This window comes from Lolium rigidum, chromosome 4 (assembly GCF_022539505.1).
Source record: "Lolium rigidum isolate FL_2022 chromosome 4, APGP_CSIRO_Lrig_0.1, whole genome shotgun sequence".
Classification (NCBI taxonomy): Eukaryota; Viridiplantae; Streptophyta; class Magnoliopsida; order Poales; family Poaceae; genus Lolium; species Lolium rigidum.
In genome coordinates, this window is record NC_061511.1 from 22,194,720 (window position 1) to 22,204,068 (window position 9,349).

The 9,349-nt window shown below is 44.2% G+C and overlaps 1 long non-coding RNA gene across 1 annotated transcript; it reads right to left on the minus strand.

Annotated features, from left to right (window-relative positions):
* Positions 1–1,004: 1,004 nt before the first annotated feature.
* Positions 1,005–1,717, minus strand: LOC124707782. Its single transcript, XR_007004988.1, has 2 exons — positions 1,618–1,717; positions 1,005–1,276 (listed from the first exon to the last, which is right to left on the minus strand). It is a non-coding gene; the product is annotated as an uncharacterized LOC124707782 (long non-coding RNA).
* Positions 1,718–9,349: the final 7,632 nt, after the last annotated feature.

Below are 9,349 nucleotides of genomic sequence, written 5' to 3' on the forward strand. Positions count from 1 at the left end.
ATAGAAAATGAGCCACGTGTCCCTAGCTGTCGCACATAACGAAGTTGTTACGATGACAAAGGTGTGCCTTTGCTCTGTGCTTTTCAAATACACACAGCATTTGCCATCTAGTTTAATCTTCATTTCCTCCCCGCTAATTCATTCCTACCATATTTTGCTACCATCGCTTTCGCCCTCTCCCCACTATATAAAGACATGTATCGGACGCATAGTTCAAAACCCAGTGCTTCCTCCATCGGTTCCTGCCGCCGCAGCCCATATCCTCGCCAGCATCGAATGACAAGGGATTAACTTGTCAATGCCTATGGATTGTAGGCTAGGGTTTAGTTAGAAGTAGAGGGCAAGTAGATCTCGAAGGTTTCAGCCGAAAAGTACTCGACGAATATGAAAACTAGGGTTTGCAGACAATGATTCGATGATCTTCCACTACAAGAAATCTGGTGACTTGCGACCCTCCATATTGGTCGCTGAAAGGTCGTTGTGCGCCATCTGTGACCACGCCTTGACCAATAACTGTTGGTCGCCAGTTGAGCGTCACTGACGGCGCACGGCGACCTTTTTATTTATATGGTCGTAATCCTCTAGGACCAAAATAGATGGTCGTAGATTCTACGACCAAAATGTTGGTCACGGGCTGGCCTGCCCTATCCACGTCAGATCCAACGTGGCAAATCCTACGTGGCAGATCGATGACCAAACCAAATGGTCGTGCATCGAAATCAGCCCAGTCCAGTTCTGCCATTTATATGGCCGAATTCAAAGTTACGGCCCATTTCTATCTTTTTTCCACTGAAATCTGTTAGGTTTATTGGGCCAGGCCCACACTTTTGGCCTTCTTACTTTCTGGCCTTGGCCATTTTACGCTTACTGTTTTTTATGGGCCTTAGCCATTTATGAGTCCATTTTCTTTTAATTCAGAATCAGTCACACACATTGTACTGGTCCCACATGTCATATATACATTTCACACTAGCCAATTTCAATATTCTACAAGATCAACTTGTCAGGTTTCAAATTCTCATTATTACCGAACTGATAGGTCTCAGTTTCTCATGATTTGACATTAAATATCCAATATTTCAATTCCCAATGAAAAGTGAGGGAAAATACAAAAAAAAAATTATATTACAATAATTCCATAGTTCTTATTAATCATAGTACTGCTGCTAGCTCTAAAATCTAGTGCTAAAAATACAACATATTTGATGGGTTGCACTAGGTGCATCTTTGAACTTCAGTCTAGAGCTCTTGTAAGAGAGGAACATCACTTCATTATCTGGTAACAAAAAAAGAACGAGTGTGTTGAGCTCTAAACAGCATGTGTACACAGATAACAGTAAACTACTTGACAGTGCTGGAAGGAGCATGCTCCTGTTTGTGGACACTGAAATAAAGCCAAGTACGCATGAGGAGTACTCTAATTTGCTAGCAGAGCGTGAAGAAGCAATAGATTTGTACGTTCAGTAAAATTGAAGTAAAATATACATGCACCTGATATGAAACATAAATTTGTTAGTACAGTAAAATTGAAGTTGAAAGTGAAGCTACCGGTTGTTTGCAAACCAGACAGACAATAGTGAGGAAACGTGAGGATTAATGCATGGAAGAAGCAAGCACCTGTGGTAGATAATCTCAAAATAGTACTATCTTGTATTAATGCACAGGCTCAGTATGACGCACATCAACTCACATATTGTCCAGTGGAGCACTACCTTGTGCAAGGCTTCACCCATTATCGTCTTCGTCCTGCAATAGGAAGTAAACTAATGTTAAGAATTAAAGTTGCTGTCAAGAAATTCTACACCGTCATATACATGTAGATGAACACCGGAAATAACAATGTTGGTTATGTTTGAAGTCAACTGATAAGAACAGGAACACCAGAATGCAAGATATAGAACAATAATAACTAGTCAACTGATAAAAACAGAAACTAGATGCAACAGCATAATAGCCTAACAGGTCTACAAGTGGAACATTACTAAAAGCTTGTGCTCAGTAATGACAACCAGAATAAGAAATACCAATGTGGAATAAACATGATGAAAGACCAAACAGGGGCATAAAGGAAGTTATCATGGTTTCAAAATTAAGAAAGTAGTATGTGCTTTCAGCAAATACCCTGGATGTTCCAGTAACAAACGGAAAGAACCGAGCTTTATCCTACTTGCTGAAGCCTTGGACAATTTCCTAGAACAATTGAATGACTCGAGAAACTATATTTGCCATAAGTTTATTCAATGATACCAGACATACAAAATTCATAAATTTCATGCCAAAAAAATTGGGTGCCACTTAATCATCTCTAACAGATATTAATAGGACAGAGATGGGATTTCCACATGCTTGTTCCACTTCACCAGCTCCCATGTATGAGGATAAGATATTCAACTGAAGCAAGAAAAAAAGTTGTCTTTTATTCTAGCGCCACTTAATCAAATAGATTCGTTTGCAATGAAAAAATAACAAAGCATCATCGCCTTTGACATGCTTGTTACATGGATTTACATCAGCCATCATAGGAATAGAATCATAATAGAGTTGCACAAGTGGACATTGCAAAACTGCTACAGAAAATATATAGGATGGTATGCAAAACTACCACCACACAGGGAATCAACACAATAATATGTAAACAAAGAAAGAGATTTCTTGACAGCAACTACCACCACACAATAATATGCAAAACTACCACCACACAGGGAATCACCATCAATCAACCAAGTAAACAAAAGAGATTTCTTGCAACACATATTCTGTAGGAAAAAAGTGAGGGCGATCAGGAAATAAGTGGAATTTAAGAATGAGAGGTTATCATGTTAAACTAAGAAAGCAAGAATAAAATAACACATATGTATCTCCAAACAACATCATCTTTCATTTTAACAGAAAAGCACTGCTTTAAGTAAACATAATACAATTTTATGAACAAAGGAGATAAAAACAGCTTTGAGGAAGTCATACTTCTAACTTATATTACTCTACTACAATGTAATACACAAAACGATATAATTGTGGTTATTAGGGACAGCTATCAAAGCAAAGCAATGGAAAACAATAACAGTGGGTATAGGGACATGTATCAAAGCAAAGCAATGTAATAACTAAGAAGAACCAGTGACTACAGCAAAGACACTTGTACACATCACAGCGCCAGTAACTAAATATCAAACATGTTTGTGTATGTTAATTTGTGAAGCTCCAGCTTCAGTAAATTGCAATCCCCTAACTGACTCGACAACCATACAGCAACCTGCACATGAGCACATTAATGATCGACCTTTGCTGATACACAATATATGTACCTTAGGGGTCACCTAGCATGGAGACAATCCCCCTGATCATGCCATAGGTGGCATCGGCCAACTACAGCGAGAACATCTAAACCATCTTCAGCTAGAGTTTCTAGTCACAGTATAACATGAACACCAAAGCAGAATTACAGTGGTAAGCATATTATATATGAATCAAAGGGAATATTATTCTACGAGTCTGGGCTTGGACGAGATCATTCCATTTAGGATTTAGACCAGCATGGTGGGAAGACGCACAAATAAATTGATCCAGACTGTAGTTGTGTAAGCAGCAAAATAGTAAGAAGAAGGGAGATGTGAGCCGCAAATTATACCAGGATGAGGTCGAAGAGGGTATCCTGGCCAACCATGACGAACTCGGCGTCTCTGTTCTTAGGCGCAGTAATCATCGATCGTGTGGCGGATTGCCTGCGACTCCATGGCCTCCGCCTCCGTCGATGGTTATGTATCACATACGGGAGTGCCTGCAGAGAGAGAGAGAGAGTCTGAGAGAGACACCGAGAGACAGAGATGGGGAAGGAAACATAGAGGATAGGGGCGGCCAGATACAGCGGCAGCGGCGGTGCTCAGCGCCTCTTTGAGCTCCATGGCTGATGGTGGCCTTCTCGACGAGGCCGTGGTGATAGAGCGCGGGTTCGGGGGCGGAGATGGTGCCGCTGCCATCGACGTCGAAGATCTCGCTCCATGGATGAAGGTGGCCTTCTCGGGATCTAGCTCGGCGTGGCTCGGGTCGATGTGGAGCACCCAAGAAGCAAAATCAAATTAGAACATAAGCAAAACGAGAGGAAAGGTCAAGGAAACGACTAGATCCGGCGAAAATAGAGACCACGTACATGGATAAGCCCCGATGTTGTGGAGGTGGGCATGGTAGATGCAGAGGAAGTAGGGGCGAGGCGGCTGGAAGATGACGCAGATCTTCTGCTACTAGGGTTAATTAGGCGGCGGCGGTGGGCAAAGGGAGGGCCGAGGAAATCGTCATTTCTCTACTGCGCGGCGGCGGCGTATGAGGACCGAGGAGAAAGAGTTAGGGTTTCGTTCGCCCGCGGGTAGGTGGGGGACTTAAACGAAAAAAAAAATGTTCGACCGCAAGTGAGGTGTGGGCGGGACAGAGCCAACTTTTCGTTTCGCGTGGCGCGAAAAAAGGGAGCGGATGGCGCGCGGCCAATTTCCGTTCCCACTTGCGAGTTTTCGTGCGATCGGAACCCATGTTTTGAGGTTCCATATGAGAGTGATTTTACTATTGGATACATTACTGAATTTTACCCCTTTTCTTAATATAAAGCGGGCTATATTTCTTAGTTTTACTTTCTACTAGTACTAGTATGATAGTGGGTTATGCATGTCAGTCGATGAGGCATACGTGTCAGGTGGCAGGTCGGTGGTGGGTGCGCCCTCCTCTCAATTTAGTGGGGCCTACTTGTCGGTTCGGTGGTAGATCAGGCTTCTCTAGTAGGCAGGTAGGTTTCACATGTCACTGGATAGGTAGTGTAGTTAGACCTACCGGTGAACAGAGCAATGCCTAGTTTTGTCTAGGCACCTAATCGAATGTTGACACATGGACAAGACACGTATGTAAAATTGTTGAGGTGGCCGACAAGTTATTTAAAGGCATCACGAATTAGCAGTCATGACCATTTAAATTGGTCGCCGATGGCCAAAATTAAGGCCGTAGACCATGCCATCTATATTATGACCAATTTGTGTGACTTAGTTATGACTTTTCTGATCAGAATGGTCGTAGAAATTTAGGGTTTGATCCCACCCAAACGATGTACGACCATTTGTTGAGAAATTGTCATAGAGTTATGACTAATTTATTTGTGGTCGCTGTAAGAAGGTCACTAGTTAACACATTTCTTGTAGTGTTCCTCGTCCCTCGACTCCCCCTTTATATAAGAGGTGGAGCCGAGGGTTTCGTTTTGTACAAGTTACAGAGTTCGGGACGGTTTCTAACTCATCCCGCTAGATTTACAAACAACACTTCCTATTACAATTCTACTTTCCTTAATATATCTTGGGCTCTCGAACCTTCTTATTCTTCGGGTAGTGGGCCTTCATGAAACCCCGGGTACTATCTTTGGTAGGCCCATTTGGGATGCCTATGTCAGTAGCCCCCGAGATTTTGCTTGAATCGTAGAATCAGGGAAAATCTCCACTCGCTATTCTTATTCAACAATTTAAACTTTTCTATATTTCCTTATATAAATTTCTATATTGCACAGGGATATTGGTAATTGGGGCTAGTTCATCTGACGGATCAGGTACTAGTTAACTGCTCTAGTGGCAATCCGCAAAAACCTACTTCAAGATCACGTCCCTGGACATGATCTCGGGATACCGGTGCAAACTTCGACGAGTGCCGCTTAAGGTCTTACCATTCCGTCGAGTCCCGAGTCAAATTTATCGAGTACCTAACGCGTCCGTTAGGATTTTTCTTCGTATCCGTTGATACGGATAAAAGTAGCAGAGCGCAGTCTTCGGCGATGCCACGCCCAGCAGAATAGATCCGGGGTCTTATCTTCGCAAATTTGCGGCATTCGGAAATTGATCGCAACTTTGGCGTTCGAGAATATATTGTCGAGTGCTTTTCCGGCTGTTGGAATGGCACATTTTATCGAGTCAAATATGACTTATATTAATCTCCCGATGGGAGTATATGTAGAGTTAATTATAACTCGAAATATACTCTCTTGCTTTTCTATCTTTCTTTCTTTTTCCTTTTTATATTTCATCGGGCACGCGAACGGCGTTCCCGATGGGAGTAGCCCCCGAGGCTACAGCCAAGAACTTGTGCTTGGTTGTAGGCTCAACATTTTAGTCCACCTTGTCGCTATATTGCCATTATCTCCCGATATTCTTTCTCTTATTCTTTTTTTTTATCTATCGGATGCGCGAACAGCGCTCCCGATGGGAGTAGCCCCCGAGGCTACAGCCAAGAACTTGTGCTTGGTTGTAGGCTCCCACAATTTCTATATTTGCCATAGTCGAAATTTTACTTTTATCGAAGTAGCCCCCGAGCATTTGGGCAAAAACTTGTTTCTGACCAAAGGCTCCCGAAGTTCTCAAATAATTTATCCTGTCGCCATTCTCCTTTTATTTTTCTTGTCGACATATCTTCCCTTGTCAAATTCTCTTTAGCTCTATTAATGGTCGAGATTTTTCTGCCTTGTGGGTCCATCACTCCCACCACGTTGACACGTCGTGCAAGTGGGGGACACACGTCCTCCGCTTTTTCTGGCGCACGTACGGTAACGCCTATCTCAGTAAAAATACTTTTTTGCCCTTGTATCTAGAAGATCTATTCTCACCGCACGATTTCTTCATCCAACGGCACACTGCTTCACCCAATTCTTATATAAACCTTTCTTCAACCTCCGTTCATCCCCTCGCTTGCGCCGCACACCTGTTCCTCTTCGCAAAACTTCCCCTGCGCCCAACTCTCTCTGATTTTCCGCACTCGCATACATTGCTCTGCCCATTGCTGTTGATGCCACCACGCACGCGCCTCACTCGTCACAGCACTCCGGAATCCAAGATGGCCGCCGAGGATCTTGAGTGGGAGAGATCGAAAATCTCCAACCAAGATACCAACATGCTGAAGAGGCTTGGCCTTATGAAGAAGGAGGACGCCATCCGCTTCCCTAGCGAAGAGAGCTACCCCAGTCCTCCAATGGAGTACCGGGTTAGTTTTGTTGATCACTTAATCCGCGGCCTTTCGACCCCAATCCACGATTTCCTCCGCGGCCTTCTTTTCGTTTATGGGATTCAACTGCACCAGTTGACCCCCAATTCCATCCTTCACATTTCCATTTTCATCACGCTTTGCGAATGTTTCCTCGGAATCCCTCCCAATTGGGCTCGTGGAAACGCATTTTCTGCCTCCGTCGCAATGGCTCCCACAACGTCACTTATAACATAGGTGGCGTTGTTATCTGTGTTCGTACTGATGTCGACTATTTCGACGTCAAGTTTCCTGATTCTGTCCAAGGATGGCGCAAGAGGTGGCTTTATATTCACGAAGAAAGCGCCAACTCCGTTGAGCACAACATAATTCCCTTCGACGGGAATGCCAAAATTCAGCGCCGTCGCTCCTGGGATGCCGAAGCTTCTGAGGAAGAGAAAAAGGCGACAGAGGCGCTCATGTCTTGCATTCGTCAGCTTCAAAACACTCGAGGCAAGGAGCTATCTGGTGTTCAAATCACTGCCTACTTCCTTAGGATTAGAGTGCGACCTCTTCAGGCTCGCAAAAATCCCCTTTGGACATACTCTGGTGAAAATGACGCCAATAGAATTTCTGGTGATCTTTCCACCAAGGACTTGGAGAAGTTGGTTCGAAGACTTTCTCGCCTGGGCAAAGATCCAGTTCCTTCCTCTTGTCGCGTGGAACCATACAGCTCCACCAACCCGCTCCCCAAGGTATTTTGCCTTCTCGAATTTTTGTTCTGAATTTTCTCTGCATCTCATTGTATTGATATTCCTCTATTTTTCCTTTTGCCGCTATTTTCCTGCAGAATCATCCTACTATGTCTTCCCTTCCTCCTCTTCCTGAAGATGGAGAAGTCGAAGAAATGGGCATTGTTACTGACGACAATCAAGAAGTTCCACCCTTTGTGAATGACCCCGTGGATTCTCGAAAACTGCGGGATCTTCCGAGGACACTACGTCAGTCCAATCTCCTCCTCCCGCTGTTTCCCCACAAAGGAAAAGGAAGAGGAACGATGTCGAAGATTCCGGCACTTCCAAAGCCGAAGAAGTTGTTCCTTCTCCTCCGAAGGCGACTTATGATCCTTATGTTGCATCCCTCGTCAGCTCGTAAGTTCCTCGGCTTCCTCTTTATTCCTGTAATCGAAGTCTTTTCTTGTCTTGCTTTTTATGCTATTGATCCTTACTCGCAGTGATGACGAGGAAGAAGTACCAACTCGTGACGTAGCTCCTCGGACGAGCATGTCACACACTTTAGTTATTTCGGAGAAGCCCGCTGAGGGAGAGGAATCGTCGCCTCCTCAACAAAATGTTGATACATCTACTCCTCCTTCGAGCCCCCTTGTCCCTTCGCCAAAAAGGGCAAGGGTTGAAATGATCATTGAACCTCCTCCTCAATTGAGCAGCTCTTCGTCGCAGCTCTTGGATGATGTAAGTTTGTCGATATCTATATTTTTTCTATATTGCTTTTGTAGTCCCTTACTTTTTTGAATGCCGATGTTTTCCCCTTCATTCTTTTTCTTTGACAGCCTATGATAAAGGATCTTATCCGCATCGGGTCCCAATTTATTGGGTACCGCGAGTATGCCAGCAGAGCCGAAGGTAATAACTTCTATGTTTACTCTTCTTCCTGAATTTTGCTCCTTTTTGTTTGTCACAATTTTTTGATCTTTCTTTCCCCCCTTTTTTTTTCTTGATAGAGAAACTTGCAGAGGCCAACAAACGTGCCGACTCACTTGCTCACAAACTAGAACACAGTGAGGCGGCTCGCGAGAAAGCCGAACTTGCCGCTAGCGAGGCTAGAGCTGAGGCTGATAATGCCAAAGCAAAGGCCGCTAGTGTCGAGGAACTGCAGAAGAGGCTCAAAGATGCTGAATCTGCCTTAGACGAGCAGAAAGCTGCGCAAGGCTGCACGTGAGCAAGGGGTCATCAAGCGTTTGAAGTCGCAAAGTCGACGTACGCTGAGTAATATCATCACTCCCTTCTATTTTATTGTACTTCCTGTTTCTTGGTTTTCGACTAATGTTTTGTCTCGTGTGGCAGCCCAAACAGACCAAGATTTTGATTTGGAGAATCCCGTCGGTGACCCTCTCCTTGACGCACTTTCTCTTCTGGAGTTTCATGGGCGCGAAATTCGTGAAGGCGTGGCCAATGCCAGTGCAGGTTTGTCGGCATTGTTCCCCTACTTCTTCCCGAAGAAAGAGGAACCTTCGACTTTCCTTGCCCTTGCCAAGCTTTTCAATTCGTCGGAAGACCTTGGACTGAAGATGCGCCATGAAAATATGAAGGTGGCTGTTGAAAATACTGTTGCTCTGGTTGCTGACAGCCAACAA